At 33.7% G+C, this 20432-nt stretch overlaps 1 protein-coding gene across 44 annotated transcripts in view; it reads left to right on the forward strand.

Annotated features, from left to right (window-relative positions):
* The window catches only part of FOXP2 (forkhead box P2), a 606462-nt gene that overhangs the window by 447866 nt on the left and 138164 nt on the right, over window positions 1-20432 (forward strand). For 2 of the 44 annotated variants that reach the window (XM_063667781.1, XM_063667779.1), the window contains exon 6: window positions 2570-2627. The exons of the other annotated variants lie outside the window; for them this stretch is intronic. The gene's annotated coding sequence lies outside the window, so the exon portion shown is untranslated. The remainder of the gene's footprint in view (window positions 1-2569; window positions 2628-20432) is intronic. 44 annotated transcript variants of the gene reach the window in all.

Raw genomic sequence — 20432 nt, forward strand, 5'->3', positions numbered from 1 at the left:
AGATTTTCCTGGGAACAAAGTCATTTGTGGAGGGTGGATGAGAAGAAGAGGGACTTGGGGATAAGGGATGTTTCAACAGAGTACAGATGTCTGCCATGACTGGAAATGAAAGTTTTATTTAATCACCCTGAGTTTAAGATTCTTTTCAGTTTTTTCTCTTTTAAAAGCAACTTCACATTCCTTTGTTTTAACTAATGAATAATTCTGTGTCACTTTCTTCACCATCATATTCTTCCCCAATTTATAATGGGAGCGTAGGAGTAGTATTTCCATGGAGTTATCTGATTCCATGAGAGTCTCTTCATGCATTTACATGACAGAGAAAAATTTACATAGAAGTCACAGAAGATAGCAAATGAAATGTTTATCCTCACTATGGCTTCAGAGTGGGAATTTTGCTTTATTGTTGGAATAGAAAAGGATAATTAGATGCTGGCAACATAAGCAAAAGATAGGAATGAAGTTACTGTTTTAAGTGTCTAAAAAATACTATATATTTTGCTAATTCTATTTTATCATATTTCTTGACAAAATAGAGGAATTCGCAGTTGCTTCTTCCTCTCCAAAGCTAAGTCCAGTAGAAGTTTCTATATTGCTGGTTACCAGGGTATCTCTGGAAAGAATGGCTGGGCTTTAGTTTTTCTATTTTTTTTTTTTGTTGTTGTTGTTGTTGTTGTTGTTGCATTGAAAGGCAAGATTTGATACTTGGACTAAAATATACATACTTTTCCTTACAAAATACCCACAATAGAATGTGGGAATATTAATGGCTCTAAAATAAGAAATTGTTGTTTGTTTATCAATGCATAAGTAAAATTTTGAGCAGAAGTGTCCAGTTTTGTTATTTTAGCATAAAAGAATGATTAAAACTATTATAAATACCTTTTAACAATTGCAGTTGCTGACCATGACTACAAAGACTTTCATTGTGTCACTTGTTTTTCATTTTGTGATGCATATTAATCTGAATATATCTCCATTGTTTAGACTATAGCATTTCAGTATTAGTTTGTAATTTTAATGAGATCTCATGCCAAAATATCATAGGAACGAGAAGTTGGGTTTTATGAATGAGAATTTAGAGATATTGAATGAGACTTATTCACCAAAATGTACACTGCAATTAATATAATGTGAGCCTTCATTTTTAGTATTTCATAGGACTTGATAAGCTTAGCAACTGGAGACATGCTGGGATTGTATTAAAAATCTAATAAAAGCTTAACAGCATTTGATACTAGCTTACACATCTGTTGTCAAACAGGAATATTAGGTAATGCTTATCCTTGTATCTTCAAATATTATTTAGCATGAGTTGCACTATTTGCCACTTATGTTTTAAAAAAGGGTATGATGTTTTTGTTAAAATTTTCAATAATTTGATATGAAATTAACATTTTAAAAGTTTTCTTATATAATTCTTTCAAAATGTAGATCTTTTTCTACTTAACCAAGTGTTTAACCAAACATTCATAATAGAGTTAGTATATTATCTTTACATTTCAAAAGGATAATTGAAAATGTTTCAAAATCTGTAGGTGCAAGGCAAGATATTTAGTATTAATCGATTATGATGGTTCTTAATATGTCAGGCATAACATCTTTAGAGGACCAAAAGAGATACTTTGTATTTTTTATTTTAAAGTATAGTTTTGATAGAGAACTATTTTATAAAGTTTGAAAGAAAATACAGATTTCAAAACCTGTTTTGATGGCTCAAGTCACAAGAACAATATTCAGTTGCTTGTTAACATTCACCTGAATTTCTTTTCTCTGTTAAGAAGTGGTGGCCAGATTTGAAGTGTGACATGGTACAGTTCTATTTTTAGTAGACTAGTATTTATCTACTATTATTTTTTCATTTACATTTGTTCAGGATTTTGTGCTACAGATGGCATAGATGTTAGCATGTCTAATGCAAAATGGAAAGAAGAAAACATCACATCTGACAAGCTTGAGTGCCAATTGTAGTAGTGATTTCACTTTCATGTATAGATATCTGAATATATGTATTTGAAACATGTTTCCATAATCTCATTACATGAAACACCAATTGAATAGGTGCAATCAGCAAGTACATTGATTAATGGCATATTGATGAATAATATATAAAGATTGTGATGCAAATGGGAGGCAATATTAACTTAAGCATTACCAGATGTTTCTGCTTTACATTCTTACTGTGTATCCCAGAAAACATATCCTAATAATAACAGCCAAAGACAGCTTCTCACTTTAATTTGTCTTATTTATTTAAATCTACTCCTAGCACTTCCTAGACTTGATATATTCATAGTGATCCATAATGAGGAAAGTTAGCCAAAAAGAATAATACTTAATCCTTTCAATTTCATGAAACTAATTTTCAGTTTAGAAAGAGTAAGTTAACACATCACCCCACACACACGCAAATGCCAACATGCACATACACACATGCACACTTCCATAATCTGTAAATTTTAAAAAATTTTTGTAAAATACATTTTCAATTTTCTAGCCTATGACAAATCTACTTAATTTAGTTTAGATATGAAAATTGGTCGCATTATTGTTCTTGTTACATTTACAGCCATGAGACAGACTTGTGGTTCTTCAACAGCTGTGCAGAGCAGAGACGTAAATTTAAGGTAAATGCCATTGCTTTGCTATCTTAGATGAATATTAGTTTTTAGCATTGTAATCACTTCCTTCATTGTAGGTTAATATATAATATAAAGTTCTCCTTTCTAATAGGTAATTGAATTCTAAAATTTTTATAATTCTGTCTTAAGAAGTTCAAGAATGGAATAGTAAAAAGCAAAAGAGAATTAAATTTGGGGGTCTTATTCTGACTCTGCCACAAATAGTTATATAAGTTTGAGGAAGTTACTTAACATCTTTAAAATAAAGACGTTGGGCTAACTGATGAACAAGATCTTAAATTCCATGGTTAAATATTTATTTTGTTTTCATTTTGAAGTAAGTGAGAGGTATCTTAATTTTTCAGGATTGGGTACATCTTGTTGGATATTAGCTTATGAAGTAAGGATTATGTTTTTGTTTGCTTGGTTTTTATTACAAAACATTTGTTTATTAACATGCCCCATCCAGAAACAGTGCCTTGGAAACAAAGAATTAAATCCCATATGTATGGAAAACCATTGCGCAAATATAATTCTGTATATCTGAGGAAGCTTTGTTTTGTTTAATGCCTTGAAATATTATAAATTGAATTTATGAGAAATGTAAGCTACATAAAAATTATTTAACCAATGTATTTACTTTAATAATTTACATTGAAATATGTTTTGATATAATGCAACTTAACATTATTTTTACTTTACTATTTCATTCCAAATTGTTAAAAATAACAAAAGCTGACAAAACCAGAAATTCTATAGTAAACTAATTAGCAATACTGAAATTCCATATTCTATGTAAAAAATCAAGAATAAGTTATAAAAGTTTATAATTTGTAAAATATTCTGGAGGAAAATACTAACTTATATGGGATATAGAATCAGGCATTACAAAATGTATTTTAGGAAATGATAAAATTTTATTTATGTAGCGATAAAGAATGAAATTGAATATTTCTTTTTCAATATTACTTGTAAATATAATGTAGAAGAAGTGGAGAGAAGCTAAACCACATTTTGTTCCAAATAAAAGCAGCATTGCCAGAAAAATTGAGATACAGGTTTAAATAGAGCAATCTATTGTGATGCCAGAAATTTAGAAATAAGTTTTTAAAGATATTCTTTACTATTTATATTTTCTGTGTATTGAAAAATGAGCAGGAGGTCTAATACATTATTTCTTGATCATAAAAAAAAGAATTTAATTCAAATACTGTTTACAAGAACAGACTATGTCTTGTGTGACTCTTATTTTCCCATTCCAGTGAAGAACATTTCTTAAAAGGCAGCATGAAATAGGCAAATTTAAAAGAATGTTATAGAATACAATTTTTGTTAAACTATGATGATGTTTCTATCCATGACCAGCTGCTCAAGGCTGACACCCTGTGGAGGAGGGTCTGGGACATTGAGCTCATTGCTACTGAGCATGCTTGTGTGGAAAACTTACCGTACGATCTACTCATGGCATATAGAAGAAAGAACCATGTGTTTTAGATCTGAAGCCTGCCCTTGCCATTAATAAGGCTTTGGATAGAATAACCTGATCTCTTTGGAGCCTGTTTCCTCATCCCTAAAATAGGAATAAAGATACCCAACCTTTCAAGATTGCTGTGAAGACCAAAAATTATATTATGTAAAGTATTTAGCATGAATCCTTGGATAAGGAGTTAATAAATAATTACCATTATGCTAGCCTCCAAGAAATTGGTATTTAATTCAAGGTTATGATATATATTCTATATCACAGCATTTGGCCATAATTTGTTACTATTCCCAGATATTTCAATGATTTGAAGTATGCCCTTGTTGTAATTGTGTGTTTTAAGGAATATTAGAGTGTTTTCCCCTGCTATAGGCTCCCACCACATATATACTTCACACTCTCCAAACGTAAACTTATATTTTAAGTTTCCAAACATAAACATATTTATGTTTATATTATATTTATGTTATTATATTTTAAGTCTCCAAACATAAACTTATATTTATGTTTATCTTCTCTATTAAACTGTAAGCTATATGACAGCAGGAATCATGAATTCCCTACTCTTCTCTAGTACCTAGCACAGTGCTTGGTGAATAATAGAGCTCAATAAATAAACTTGTTGAAACAATGAATAAGGAGGAGATTGTGCTGAGTGGAGCAAAGGAGGAGATTTGGAGGAGGAAAAAAAATATTCATTCATTCAGTATAAATTGAGTGATTATTTATCATGTGTAATATCCTCAGGGACTTATGACTTAGTTGAGGAGATATTCAGAGTTGCACACAAATAAACACATTATTGGCCACAGTGGATGTGCTATAGAAATGGGAAAAACAGAAAGAACAATAAGTATTTAAAAAAGAAAATTAACAATTCAGGCTACAAGTGATCAGGGAAGACTTTGTAGAGAAGGTAGCATGTATGTTGGGCTTAAAGAAAAGGAATTTGGTAGATAAAGGAATTTTTGATGGAGAATTTTTTTAAAGATGTCATCAAAGATGTAGACATAGGAAATTCTGAGATCTGGTTAGGCAAGCGTAAGTAGTTTGTTTTGATCAGCCTAGAGATACCATACTAATGGAATAATGAATGGGTTGGGGGCTAGAAATACACATTGCTGATTGTATAGAGCTTAAAGTGTCAAGCTAAGAAGTCAGTATTTTATGGATTGGGTAGAAGGGGCTGTTAAAGTTTTTTGATGAGGAAGTGAAATTATCAAAGCAGTGGTCTCTGAAGATAGCAATGGTACATTTGGAGGATATTTTCAGGAAAGGGAATTCTGAGAAACCTGGAATAAGGATAATCCTTTAAAAACTATTTAGGTAGGCATGATGATGACTTAAGCTTTAGACATGTTGAGTTTGAGGAGATGGCAAGACAAGGAAGTAGAAATAGCTAGCTTTTAGCAAATTTGAAAGAAAGCTTGACAGGGGTCAAGACTAAAGAGAAACATTTGGGGAACAACACAGAAGTGAGAGATGAATCCATGGTAGTAGAGGAGATTTCTGAAAAAGGTAATTTGAAAAGAGGAGCTCAGTAACATTCATATTTTTTTAGATCAAGAAGAAAAAGCAGAAGACAAGAGGGGACTAGAGCAATCAAATTAGCATTGGATTTATTAAGGAAGGTCAAGAAAAGGGGGAGTTTATAAAATTTAAGGCTTTTCAGCCACATCAAGCAATGTCCACAGGAAGGAGAACATTTTTGCATAAACACTGTTTAGTTGATTGCAACACAGATAATTTTAAATCCCCCTCATTCTTCATCATTCATCAGTAACTCTTAGGATCTGCAGTACTAATGTGATCAATAATGAATAGAGAAAAATCATACTTTAACATAGATGATAAATAGAAAATAGGGAATTAATAAATGTACTTTTGCTTCTCAGATTGCAGTGAAAGAAAATGTATGTTGCATATATAATACTGAACTTCCATAAATTAAATATGGAAGAACTTTGCTATCTAGGAGACCAAATTTTCGCTTTTCTTAGCTACCCAAGCACTTGCTTCTTTCTGTGATCCATTAGGATTTTAAGTATATATTCCCTTGACTTCTCTACCTTAAAGTGAGAGCAAGAAAGAAATAGAATATTAATATTGTTATGGGAGGTCTCTATAGGATTTAAGACTTAGGCTGTGAATTTTATCTTAAGATGTTTGGAAGTGTTATACAAGCTAAATTGAATGACAAAGTGAAGAACAGTGTCAGCACATGATTAAAGACAAAAAGTAAAATTATTTTGAAATTTACTTACATTTAAGATTATTTGTGTTTCCTCTGTGGATTCTATTTATATATTTCTATCAACCCACCTTCCACATTTCTATCGGTTTTCTTAGAATGTTTCTGCTACCTTCACCTTTTCTACTGCTTTCTTTTCTCCTTTACCATTTTATTTTCTTCTCTCATCATATAATCTTGTCTATTTTACTTTATTGCTGTCCCTTTGGTCCCATAAGAACACAGAAACTTTAAATATCTGTAACTATCTAATTCTATCATGAACCTAAAAGATATTCTAACATATCATTTTACTAACAAAATAAAACTGTGCCCATTCTTACAATCCAGTATCTAATATTTAATTCTTGTCTTACACCAAGAATAGTTTGTGCTATTTAAGTTGGAGTTTCAATAGGAAAGCACTTCTCCTCTTGAGTATCTCAGCTACTTAGAAGAACCTGGAACCCTAAGGCTTTTTCCTTTTCTTTTTAGCGCTAGAAATCTCCTGTTATGACATTTACAATGGCTTTTTAAAAAATTGTCATCAGAGTGGTTTCATTGTTCCTTAATCTTTTGGTCTGCTTTTTCAGAAAATCTATTACAAAATGAATATTTAAACTAGAATCACTTGGGATAGTTATATTAAATGGTCAGTTCTAAGAACATCTAAGATTGTGCTGATTATGATTATTTTAGTAATGCTGAATTTGGAAGCACAGCATTTGGAAAGATGAAACAAATGTGGAATAAATTGTTATTTTGTTTTTGTTTTTTGTTTTTTTTTTATTTTGAGGCAGAATCTCACTCTGTCACCCAGGTTGGAGTGCAGTGGCAAGATTTCCTCTCACTGCAACATCTGCCTTCTGGGTTCAAGAAATTCTCCTGCCTCAGCCTCCCGAGTAGCTGGGATTATGAGCATGCACCACCACGCCCAGCTAATTTTTGTATATTTAGTAGAGATGGGGTTTCACCATGTTGGCCTCGACCTCCTGACCTTAAGTGATCCACCCACCTTGGCCTCCAAAAGCGCTGGGATTATAGCATGAGCCACCATACCCAGCCTGTTCTTTCAAAATATTTAAGTCACCCTATCTTAATATGAAAATCATATAAGCTCATTACAAGAATCTAACATGATTTTAAGTTAAATTATGTTTGGTCACAAAGTTCCTTTTCCCAAAGGCACTTGATAAATGCTAATGAATTACTATAGTATAGTGGATTTTTCAAAATGAAATTTGTATTCTCTGATTAGATGAGGTAGAAACCACTCATAAGAACTAATTGTAGTAGAATTATAGTAGACCCTCGACATTCACAATGTATATATCCATAGATCTTCGTGAATCCTCAAATTAAAAAAAATTTCCATTTCAAAAATTTGGTGAGGTTTATGCAGACATTCTTGTGTACTGTCCTTGTTTTGTACCAAGCTACCATTGCCTTATACAAAGTCTAATACAAGTTAACAACTTTAAAAATTTCAATAAAATTTGCCCTGTGATTAATTTTAAATTTTCAAAAAAGAAACGTTTTTTTACATTATAGGTTCTCCTACATTAGTGAGGTAGATAACAGCAAAGCTACATTAGTGATAGAAAAATCCATATGAGTTTAGGAATTAGGTTATGTGTGTGAGAAGTCAGCAATCTAAAGACCAAATCAACCTTTTAGCTACTTGATTGTTTCATGGCTTGAAGAACTGCACAGGTGCAATGCCTAGAGAATTAGAGATCATATGCAAATAACCACACAAATCCATAACATCTGTGAATTTTAAGGCTCTATTCTACCAAATCTTGCCATCTTTCATCTATGTTCACCCAAAGTGAACAAACAAGTATCCCCTACTTTCCTTATTATTTTATTGAAGACTTGAGAGAAGCTCCCTGTCTTAAAATTTTTATCCTTCTTAATTGTAAATCTCCACTGGCATCAATTAATTACTGGGAAATATTCCTTCAGAGTAAAAGTTGCCTAGCATATTTTTTTCTTTTTCTTCTTCATTTTCTTTTTCTTAATAGAGACGAAGTCTCCCTACGTTGCCTAGGCTGGGCTCTAAATCCCGGGCTCAAGTGATTCTTCTGCCTCAGCCTCCCAAGTGTCAGGATTATGGTCATGAGCCACTGCACCCAGCCTCTAGCATGCTTTTTAAGGGAATAGGGAAAGGCTGAGTCTTGAGTATGAACAGACCTCTCACAAATATTGAGTAAATCAGTAGAGACTTTACTTTAATGGCCATTCATTGTTTCCTAGTTTGATTCAGGGATTCTGAATTTAGGATTTTATGCCCCCCCACCCCGCCCCCACCCAGTTAGAGAGCCTCTGTCTAAATCCAGTTAAAGGTCTTGAATCACATCAAGCTGTGGCTAAAATTATTTTGGTTTTTAAGTTTGTCATTTGATTGTGCCTATTTTTACAGGTTTAAATTTTATCAGTATAGACACAGAACCTTTAGTGCCTAATAGCTAAGCATTTCGATAACACAAAATACACAGAAAATTCCTTTGCATAGTATATAAATCCTTACACTTTTAATGCTAACACTTGCATTGCTGTAAAAGCTGCCACCTTGACATATTCTACTGCTAGTGCTACTGCACGTTCTCAAGTGACAAACCAAGGAACACATTGAACATTATGATGTGCTGACATGAAGAAATCTGTTGTCTCACAGAAAGACTGTAGCAAATTCTTGGATAGAATATCTCTGTAAAAGCAAACAAACATAAAAAACAAAATTATTCTCTCTACTTCTACCTTCTTCCCATAGAATCAAGCACTTAAAACATATTAACTGATGATTAAAATATGACTAAAATTATAGTTTCTCAAAATCATGGCCATCATTTGAAGTTTTCCTTCATTTTAGGAGAATTTATTTTCCTTAATCAATAACAATCACCACTCCCATACACAGTCTTAGAGGATGTCTATACAATTCATTTTCAAGTCTAAAAAATTACTTGAACGTCTTATAAAAATGGAGATCTTGGGTTTATCCCAGACTACTGAATTAAAATTGAGGAATGAGGGATGGAATCTTTGGAAATAAAGATACTTAAAACTCTCCAGGAGATAAAATACAGTTGGCTTACAATACAGCTGGCCTACAGAGTAGTATATAGGAACCCTGAACTATTCTTCTCTTCTGGAACAAGAAAACAGTGAACCCCAAATTCTATTAATATACTATAAGATTTTCCCTCTCTGGGATTCAGTTTTCCAACCCTTGCAATGAAAAGGCTGAACTAGTGATACTTCAGGTTACTTCCAGATGCAACAGTTATTGAATCTCAGCCCAGAACTAACTTTTGTTTGTTTATATATTTATTGTCTAAATCTGAACTAATTAAAAACGATTCTGAGCAGGTTTCTTGAGATGTCTCTCTCTGATCAGCCTTTTCAGGATCATTTCCAACAATATTGTCAGAATTTTATTTTTACTGTTATGATTTCTTATGTAAAATCTTCAGTAATGAACTCATTCCCTTCTTATCTTTATTTTTTAAAATAATATCTGCATCCTAAACTCCTCAGTATATATCTGCTATGCTCAATGGGCTTCCCTTTGGTATTAGAAACCTTAAGAAAAAATTGATTGTATAGTATCAATCAATAGATTGATAGTTGTCTGCTGCAATGGCTCTGGCACTCTGATCTCATTGTCCACTACCCGGTTTTTACGTGTTATATGAGCTGCAGTATCAAACTACTTATAGTTACTGAAACATCGGTTCATGTCTCCATGCAGCTGGCCTTCCCTTCTTTTTTCTCAATAGGCCTTTCTTCACCTTTTCATCTAGAAATCTTTTCTGCATCTTTTAAATTTCAATTGTGTGTCAACTACTTGGTGAAGTCTCCTTTAATATCCTCCCCATCCTCACCAGCACACACACACTATGTGGAATTAATTATTCCCTTCCATATATTACTTATATGTCTTGTTAATGCATCTATTCTTATATGTATCACACCGAATCATAATTACTATAAGCTTCTTGAGGGCCAAGACTGTGCCTTATTCATCACATTTCCACTATCTGGCCCATCATAGGTTTTCCATAAATTTGTTGAGTCTATAGACCAGTGTTTGTATATAACTCTATCAAGCCCCTCTTTACTCCTAGGCTCCAGATGTGGTTTTTCATTTGCTTACTGGGGCATCTCAACCTAGATCAACATGTTCCAAAGTGAAGTTATTTGTTTTTCCTTACCCAGTCCAATGTTTTCATCAGCTTTTCCTGACGCCATTCTGTAGACTCCAGCCATTAAGCCCTTCTGATCTGTTAGTGTCATATTTCTGTGCCCTAATCATGTAAAAATTGCCCTGTTCTTAAACCCCAGCATGTCACAAAAGGCTTTTCATAGACTAGTGCTATGCACCATCATACACCTGATACATTACAACCATGACTTAATCCTTACTGCTCTCCAAACATACTATTTATTTGTTCATTTATTCATTCATTCAGTCACAAATGAATAGATTGTTTTACATATGCCAGGCATTTTGCAGGGCATCATTAACTATGCAAACTTTGATACCAACCTGTTTTTGTTCCTGCTTCTCCATCTGTTTAGAAGGTCATTCCAACACCCCTTATCTGATTGGCAAACTCCTATACATACTTTGAGGCCCTTAATCCCTGGAGTCTTCTCTGATGCATCAAAAAGAAAAAAAAAATCCCTCCTCACACAAGTGAATATCCAGAATTGCATTTTTATTTTATTATCCCAAATATACTAGTTACAAAGATAGATTATACCATATTTTATTACAGTTATCTGATTACTTCTCTAGCTCAATCTCAGACTCTAAATCCTTTCATGTCAGAGATTGCATTTTATTCATGTTTATAACCTCACTTCCTACCACAATGCTTGACACATGGTAGATGCTAAATAAAATTCTTGCCAAATTGAATTGGATTTTGTAAACTGTATTGTTCCTTCTCCGTCCTATAAGACTACGGTATCACTTCCATTCAACTGATGAAACAAGTATTAAAGTATGATATTTATGAGATTGTCTGTTTTTGTAGAAAAAAACTTAGAAGCAGATATGAATATCATTAGAAGACATGATTCAGGTCACATTACCCAACTCTCTCTCATATTACTACTTTGTCTGCTTCCGTTAGGCAGGCTCTTTATGAAATACTATTTCTAATGATTCCTTTTCTTGGCTAGATAGCATATGACATACTTTTTTAGCAATAACAATTGATTCTTTTTTATCTATCAAAATATTTTCTTCTTTGATTCTATCTTCTGTTTTATGAATTTTATACACACATTGTTGGCTTACAATAAATTCCTTACTTCCTACTTATTTTCTGAACAAAATATACTCCTCATTGCTCTATATTAATCATGTTTCTAATGCCATTACGTATCAATGATACTTTCACTAGGGAACCGGAAGTGAGATACCTGCTTGAGAAAATGGTATTAGAAATATATGTGATTGGCCCAGCACTGTGGCTCACGCCTATAATCCCAACAGTTTGGGAGGCTGAGGCGGGCGGATCACGAGGTCAAGGAGATGAAGACCATCCTGGCTAACACAGTGAAACCCCGTCTGTACTAAAAAATTACAAAAAATTATCTGGGTGTGGTGGCATGTGCCTGTAGTCCCAGCAACTTGGGAGGCTGAGGCAGGAGAATAGCTCAAACCCGGGAGGCGGAGGTTGCAGTGAGTTGAGATCACGCCACTGCACTCCAGCCCGGGCAACAGAGCGAGACTTTGTCTTAAAAAAAAAAAAAAAAAAATAGAAATATATGTGATTACAAGTAAGATGTGAGGATTTCTCAAATATCAAAAAACTATACTTCCTACGTGATTTATCGGTATATAATTTTTATGATTTAATTATATCCATTGCCATAGCCACACGAATTATGTATATTTCCACTAAAATATTATCTAAATTTACTATGAAGTTTATTAGCTACTCTATTTAGGATTATAGATTTTATTTTTGTCACGAAACATGAACTCCATAGAAAAGTAGTCCAGAGCTGACTGGTACAACTGCTCAAGGATGACACAGAGGACCAAGGTTCCTTTTAGCTAGCTTCCTGCTCTGCCCCTATGTAGCTTTTGTCTTCATGGCCACAAGATAACTCTCCTTCCTCCAAGCATTATGCCCATGTTCTAGGCAAAAAGAAGGGAACGACAAAACAGAAAGGGCAAAATAAAAATAGGTGCAGACCAGCTGAAGCTGTCCCCTTTAATAACCAGCTTTCTCGGAAGCCTCAAACAGTGACTTCTGTTTCTCTTTCACCATCCTGAACAATATCATATGAATACCCATCACTTCAGCTGAGTCTATGAAGCTGATCATGTTTAGTCAGGCACTTTGTCACATTGAACAAAGTTGGGGCTCTTTTGGTAGAGAAAAATAGAAGGATGAATTTTGGGGCAAACATCTAGCAACTTCTGCCACCAATAGTTTACCAAATATATTAGTACTGACTCATGGGACCCTAGGGATATGTGAAAAGAGATGTTATAACTTGAAATACTTTAGTGAAATAAATTTTGCTTTTTTCTTCTAGGAAAATTTAGAAATATGCAAACCTGTGTATTAATGTGACTAAAGTTCAGTGGGTTATAGGGTTTTAAGTTTTAATATTTTTATTTATACTTAAAATGTTATTAAAGACTCAGTATATACTCAGCACTAGGTAAAGCACAATACAAAGTAAACTATGCAAAGATGATTCTTTCCCTCCAGGAAGTTGCTACTGAATGTTGGCAGTGCTGATGAGGGATTCTGATGGAACATATGTAAGCAGTGGAACAAACACTGGATAGTTTAACTAAATGAAACGTTTGCATATTTTGCAAGTAGAGAAGCAAATGTTTTTTGAAGGGTGGGGAAGAAAATCATAGAAGATGAATTTTAAACAAGTTCAGAACAGAAAAATGTTTCATTTAGCTATTACATATTAGATTCTGGTATCACTGGAACACTTCAGAAAATCTTAACATTCCTCCCAGCTGCAGTGAAGTAAGACATGTTCCATAAATTCTCTGTATTTCCTGCAGCAATTACTATAACCACCTATACTGCAAAAATTGATACTTTTGGGGTACCTGGAAGAAGGTTCAAGGAAACCTTGCTTTCTCTTACCCCAAACTTCCATTGACACATACTGCTGTGTTCTACGTTCCAGATACTTTGCCCCAGTGATCATTCATTTTGTTCCCACATAAACCCCAGAATTGGTTGGTACTGTCCATATATTCCTTATGAAGAATCTGAGAGCTAGAAAGTTTTAGTACATTTCCCAAGTACCTAGGGTCAAACTTCAGTTCTGTCCAATTACAAGGTCTCTTTTTTCCCCCACCCTTTTCAGGGTATATTTGAAATAAATGAATCATATCTTTGGGAATTCTTGGTTTGGGGGAATAGAAGGAGGACAGGAAGGGTAGAAATGTTTTATTCTGTAAAGGCTGACATCTTATTGAAGGCTGCCCCATTCTGGATGGAGGGTGGAGGAAGAATGTGAGGTCTCTATGCTACATGTGACTCTGCCCAGCCAAACCAGGATTATTCTTGGACATGTTTGTCATCACTTCATCCAGGGCACCACGAGAATAAGAATTAGTCATTGGTTTGGCCCTGAGATGCTGTAAATGCATAATGATTTTTAATAATCAGACCTCTCATAATAGGTCTTGCATGCTTTCCAGTAATTATCCAGGATGAAATTAAAATGAACTTAGTCCATCTTTTTTAAACTTGTGGTTTGTGGAATTTGTGCCATTGGATTTTGTCTTTCAAATTAAAAAAAAATAGTATAATAAACTTTTCTTTAGAGAAATACATTATAAATATGGAAAACAAATGAAATAGGCCAATAACTACATCATTTTTATTCTCTGTAGCAAAACTGTTATTAAAGGTTTGTCTACCTGTTTTTATCAGTTTTTCTTCTATGTGGTTTCTTCTAACTTTAATTTTAATATTTATTTGCAGTAAGGCATTTTGTGTCTCATTAGGCCAGTAAGTTAAACTCCTAATACCAAGGCAGGTATATGGTAGACTGAGTGCAAGGTAATGAGGAGAGGGAAATATGTTGTACATTGAGAGCTCATCTTCCTTTCTTTTTTTTTTTTTTTGAGAGGGAGTCTTGCTCTGTCGCCCGGGCTGGAGTGCAGTGGTGCGATCTCGGCTCACTGCAAGCTCCGCCTCCTGGGTTGACGCCATTCGCCTGCCTCAGCCTCCTGAGTAGCTGGGACTACAGGTGCCCTCCACCACGCCCGGCTAATTTTTGTATTTTTAGTAGAGACGGGGTTTCACCGTGTTAGCCAGGGTGGTCTTGATCTCCTGACCTCGTGATCCACCTGCCTCGGCCTCCCAAAGTGCTGGGATTACAGGCGTGAGCCACCGCACGCGGCCTCATCTTTCTTTTGAAGAAGGTATTTCTTTCTTCCTACCTCCCTCTCTCCCACCTTTTCTCTCTCTCTTTCTTTCTTTCATTGCACAAGCCAAAAACAAACAAAAAATCAGCCCACTGTTTAATCTGGTCTTCAAGCTCCATATTGCAACCCCTTTGTTAAATGCTAGAACATTTAAGTTATTCAATGAAGTACAGAAATACATATACATATGCATGAGACTCTGATACACTCTAGAGATTTCTGGTTCCTTGAGGACATCAGAATTTGTTGGAAGCAATGTGCATTATGGTAAAGTTCTTGATGGTGCACTGATAAATGGGTTACTCAGTGCTAAGATTTATCTTACCATCACTAAAGAGTCAAAATAGCCTTAATTTACAGTATCATGCTAATGCAAATTACTTTAAAAGAAACAGCTCTAAGAGTAATTGACAGTAAGCAATATTTTTTGAGAACCAAATAAGAAATAATTATGTAAGTGTTTGATATGGTTATGTTATTTGGCGTTTCCATACAATAATTTCCAATACTGCTAGACTAAAGCAGAAGTGGCTAATAAATCTTTTTTTCTACCTTTTTGCTTGATATTCCATACAAGTAGATATTTATTTACTAGAAAGAGAGTTCAGGAGAAATGTAGAAATAAATTGAAAAGCTAATCCACAGAATTTCCTGTGAAACAAATGATTATCATGCTCCAGAGGAAAAACCACAAACTACACACAAAACAGCAGCATGATTTGCAAAACTGTTTTACAGTATTTCCATGTATTAGAATTTATATTCTCAATCAATCCATCAAAGAAACATGACTAAATGCCCTCGGTATGTTAGACACTTTGCCAGGCAGACACCAGGTACCATAGGGGATTCAAAGATGTTCCTATCCTCAGGGAGTTGACAGTCTGGCTAGATAAAAATTCAGAATAATAACCGTTCTTCTAAGCCATTTTAAACAAAACTCGTGGTTTGAGGTAAAAAAAAAAAAAAAAACTGCTTGACAGTTATGGCTTTTTAGAGTGTTCTATGGAATAAATTGGGTTTCTCTTTTTTGTGTTTAGTGAATTACCCATCACTTACTGATGAGCGGAATAAGCTAGTCTTCATTTTTTTGCTTCCAGAGGCTTTGTTTGTGGTTCTTTAAAACTTATTTAGGTCTGAGTTCTGGAATTTAAAAGGGATATTTAAGTATGAAAACAAGTCTGAGGTAAGTAATATGATTAGAGGTGATTAAAAGGAAAATGGGAGAGTATCACAAAAGGGTTACCAGATTTTTTTTTAAAAAAAGAGAGATAAAAGTCTAGAAAAGTATTTTAATAATTTTTTTACATTAAAAAGATTATCATGCTAAGAGTGGCAGGTATTTATTTTTCTTCATTACTGAGACTAGCACTGGAGTAATAGGTGCTGTTTTAACATGAGAAAAATCAGAATACTTGTAAGCTGGACCCTCATACCAGCAAAGGTATCTAAGAGTACGTTTTATGACAAATATTTATAACTACTGTTCTTTGTTCTATTTGAAAATAGCCTTATTTCTAGTGATTAACAAAACAATATGTGCTTTCAAAAATAATTCAGGCAATACAGAAAACTATGAAGAACTGAAATTCACTTGAACTTCAACCTCCCACTGATACTGTTAACACATATTTTACATTGACGTTATCAGAATTTGTGCGTACATTCATGGGGATCATCATGCCAGGCTAGAAATGTACATAGTTTCATATTTTGTAGCTATTTTTAAATGTGAGATTGATGTTTAGGGTATAGCTTACTTTAGGACCATGGAAAAGCAAGAACATGTTTTAAATGACCTGCTGGTATTCCCTTTATGCTTTATAATAAAGGTAAGAGATCAGCCTCTGCACTATTTGGGAGAGGCACTGGGTTCAAGGTTTGACTCCACCATTTACTGACTGTATGACCTTCAGGAGAGCAGTTCAGTTCTATCGTCTCATTGCCTTTTTCTGTCAACTGAGAAGACATGACTCAAGCTCTAAAATTTTATTATCTCAATGCTTTATTATAGTAAAAGATACCTTCTCAGTAACATATATTTACAAAAAATTATCCTTTTTTATGTGTTATATGCCAAAAGTTTTAACTGTGATGATGAGTTAGTTTTCCCCTTAGCAGCAAAAGCAAGAAGAAGCAAGATTATTTTAAAAGTTGGAAGTTTATTACTCATTTATTCAGGTTAAAATATTCTGATACTTGGAGAAAAAGTGAAATCTGTTGTTGGATATAATACAATGTCCATATTCAATACATACTTTATTCTATTATGTTCCACATACCCCTATGACATGCCAGCTTATCTGTTTACAGATAAGCTGTGTGTTCAATTATATATGTAAGGTTTTTAATGAAGAAAAATAAAATAAGGAATATTTAGAAATATATAGAGGTCAGGACTGTGAAAATTGCTTTTCTCACAATCACTATAACTTAGCTTTATTGCCTAAATTATATAGTAATAAAAATTGTTTTTATACTCCTAGAGTAACCAGTCTGTTCTTGGTAAGAGATTGCAATACATTTATCAAAATAGAAAATAGTTCTCTCTCACAGTCACTTTTGAAACAGTATTTCCCTAGTATGTTTGAAGCCATGTGTGGAAGCATTTTAGATACTGTGAAATTAAAAAAAAAACTGACAAATTATTTTAGGAAAAACCTTTGATCCTATTCACTTGTCATAATAGCTGCTCTTCATTCAAACAAACATCAGTGAGTTATGGAAAAGAATATAGAGCTGGAGTTAGGATACCCAAGTCTTAACCTGTTACAAAATGTGAGCAGTTGGCAAGTTCTTTAACTCTCCTGAGCCTCAGTTTTCTCTTACGTGATGAGGATTGCTGAATAATATATGTCTTAGAAATGTAAACTTCAGTTATTTTGTTTAGTATTTTATTTTTCACATACTATGTGAGCTCTTGTAAAAATAAAATTCTGAATGAAATACTGAACTAAGAATTCAGCCATTTAATGTTTACCTCTTCAGAGTTCAACATCACATAAACACATTGACTTCCTTTGTTGCTACAGTTCATTACTGTACATGCTGTCATTAATTTTTCAAGAAATAAATAACATCTTTATAAATCTATAACTTCATTTTCTTTTCACAGTAGAAGATTAAAGAGAGACAGTTTTGTTGACAGATTACATCTTATATTCCACCAGCTAGAATCTAGCTGAATAATTTAAGTATATGAACTAGAAGAATATGTAACAATAATAAACTGACTTCCTTTTGATAGCTCTGAGTATGTGTTTGAATACACATAAAAACAAGCTGGCTCCTTTAAAAGATGAAAGTAAAGTTCTGCTTATTAAATTTTGAAATATTTGCTAAACATAAATGGAATCCAGTTTTGAAAAAGGAAACATCGAAAAGATACCACAATGATCTATGCTGCAAACACATTTTCAGATAATCTATAGAATTTTGCTCTGTTCTTCATTAATGGATTTGCTATTGATCCTCTGATTGCATTCCTTATTGATGTTTTCTAGGTATATTTTTATTGTTCTTTTTAATCTTTTTCATATAAACAAAATACATGTTACTTAAAAACCTCTAGAAATAAAAATCTGTATTATTGTGTCAATAACAGAGGATACAAAAATGTAAGGGATAGCATTATTTGGTATTATGCTTATTCCTCTTTAATATTAACCAAATTTTAAATATGGCTTCTAAAAAATTTTACCATTTTTAGGGTCAGGAAACATTTAAAAAATAAAATATCTTCAGAACATTAGATGTATGGATTACTGTTTGGAACATCCAAATGCCCTTTCAGATTAGTGTGATATGATTTGTCTTGCAGCTGCTTCAAATTAAGAACAGGTGTAGAAGACAGATTATGCAAATACTCATATTAATGTAATTGTCAAATTGGTGTGTTTACCATTGTGCTTTTAAAGAGTAGACTGTACTCCTATTTTAAATGTAAATTAGCTTCATTCTTCAGAACAGCTATTGGCTAATGAAACTTGGTTCTGCCTTAGAAATGAGTAATTTCTAATAGACAGTAACACAGTTCTAAAATTTGACATTTTCTTTCCCATTAAACTTATTTACGTGTAAAAATGACAATTCTGTATTATTTTTAGTATGGGTATTATCATTATGATTTTTTGAAAATTTAAGTTGATTCTGGACTACTGTTTTCTTTTATTGTGGTAGGCAGTGATTACAATGATAGCTTTTGATCTCCTAACATATTTTCTAATTTAGAACTCATATTAGCTTTTCATCTTTATGGATCTAAACTGTCAATAAATTAAGTTCTTTCCAGAAATTGCATTACATTTATTTTAATACTAATTTTTTTTCATAGCATCTAGTTACTTGCAATAGTATTTTAATGTTAAAAATGCTTAAATTCTATTTTGGTGTTTTGCCTTTTACTACTAGTTCATCCACGTGTCTGTATGATGATTTTGTGATTGCCTAATGTCATGGTTGAGACACCTGTATCTAAAAAAGGGCTTTCTCTTAGTCCCTAGCTAGTCTTCTAGGCTCTTCAATGACAAGTAGTATGAGTCATCATATCTACATGAGTGGCTAGGGCCAGCAAAAAAGAAGACCAAGGAATCAGCCGGAGAGGTTTCGCAAGTCAGATGTTCCCATTACTTTTTTAATACTTTTTTTCTCTAACAAAACAGAGATCCTGAAGCATTTATAATTTTAATTTGCTTTGGTAGCGTATATTTAGTGCTTACTTTGTGTACCTGGTAATGTGTTTATTTATGCTCTTTCATTTCACAGAATAGGCACCTGAGGCTTAGAAAGGTTATGTTACATTATCTACAGTCAAGTAGCTGGTAGTTTGAGCTGGATGTGAATTCAAGTCAGTCTGATTCGAAACCATGTGCCTTTTACTCCTTTGTTACTGATAATATAGTGCCTCTTAGTTGCTGTTCAGGTTTTTCATTTTCATTTTTAGAAAATGAGATCAAAATAATGACAAGGGGCTGGGCACAGTGGCTCATGCCTGTAATCCCAGCACTTTGGGAGACTGAGGTGGGCAGATCACCTGAGGTCAGGAGTTCGAGACCAGCCTGGCCGACATGGTGAAACCCCGTCTCTACTAAAAATGCAAAAATCAGCCAGGTGTGGTGGTACATGCCTGTCATCCCAGCTACTCGGGAGGCTGAGGCAGGAGAGTCGCTTGAACCCAGGAGGTGGAGGTTGCAGTGAGCCGAGAATACACCACTGCACTCCAGCCTGGGCAACAGAGCAAGACTCTGTCTCCAAAACAAACAAACAAAAACAAACAAAAAGATACAGAAAAAGAAGGGATGAAAGTTACATGGCTCCACCATGGAGGGGATCTCCATCATCACTACGAATAGAAGATTCTACAGGAATGACTCTGAATCCCTTTATTCCCTTGTCTTCTATACCTCCCTCATCTCCACCTGTCAGGAACCACAGTTGACATGGCAGTGGACTTGGTAATGAAATTAGGTGTTTACTTAGCAATATATGAAATAACTTTTAATATGAAAGAAAAAGCAAATGGCAGTGGTGGACTACTACTGGAGTTTTTCTTGGCGTCATGAGAATTTTCATGTCAAATGGTAAGAAATTTTTTTGCTGGAGTTTTAGTTTTTAAATCACTGGTCCTCTTCCTCCAGGTTTCCTCTCTCTACATCACAT

The sequence above is a fragment of the Pongo pygmaeus genome, chromosome 6, assembly GCF_028885625.2.
Source record: "Pongo pygmaeus isolate AG05252 chromosome 6, NHGRI_mPonPyg2-v2.0_pri, whole genome shotgun sequence".
NCBI lineage: Eukaryota > Metazoa > Chordata > Mammalia > Primates > Hominidae > Pongo > Pongo pygmaeus.